The sequence below is a fragment of the Trichechus manatus genome, unplaced genomic scaffold, assembly GCF_000243295.1.
Source record: "Trichechus manatus latirostris isolate Lorelei unplaced genomic scaffold, TriManLat1.0 scaffold00200, whole genome shotgun sequence".
NCBI classification, from domain to species: domain Eukaryota; kingdom Metazoa; phylum Chordata; class Mammalia; order Sirenia; family Trichechidae; genus Trichechus; species Trichechus manatus.
In genome coordinates, this window is record NW_004444136.1 from 869,107 (window position 1) to 869,995 (window position 889).

Sequence of the window (889 nt, forward strand, 5' to 3'; positions counted from 1 at the left end):
GCTGACCCTGTACATCACCAAGCATGATGTCCCTCTCCAGGGACTGGTCCCTCCTGGTAACACGTCCAAAGTGTGTGAAATGAGGCCTTGCCATCCTCACTTCTAAGGAGCACTCTGGCTTACTTCTTCCAAGACAGATTTGTTCGTTCTTCTGGCAGTCTATATTCAATATTCTTCGCCAACACCCTAATTCAAAGGCATCAATTCTTCAGTCTTCCTTAGTCACTGTCCAGCTTTCGCATGCATATGAGGGGACTGAATATACAATTGCTTGGGTCAGGTGCACCCTAGTCTTTAAGGTGACATCTTTGCTTTTTAACACTTTAAAGTGGTCGTTTGCAGCAGATTAGCCCAATGCAACGCATGTTTTGATTTCCTGACTGCTGCTTCCATGAGCACTGACTGCGGATCCAAGTAAAATGAAATCCTTGACAACTCCAATCTTTTCTCTGTTTATCGTGATGCTGCTTACTGGTCCATTTGTGAGTATTTCTGTTTTCTTTGTGTTGAGGTGTAACCCACACAAAGGCAGAAGTCTTTGACCTTCAGCAGTAAGTGCTTCAAGTCCTCTTGGCTTTCACAGGAAGCAAGGCTGTGTCACCTGCATATCAAAGGTTGTCAGAGTCATCCTCCAATCCTGATGGCCCGTTCTTCTTCACAGTCCATCTTCTAGGATTATGTGCTCAGCATACAGTTTGAATATGTACGGTGAAAGGATACAACCCTGACGCACACCGTTCCTAGTTTTAAACCACAGAGTATCCCCTTGCTCTGTTTGAATGACTGACTGCCTCTTGGTCTACGTACAGGTTCTGCATGAGCACAATTAAGTGTTCTGGAATACCCATTCTTCACAATGTTATCCATAATTTGTTATGATCCACACAGT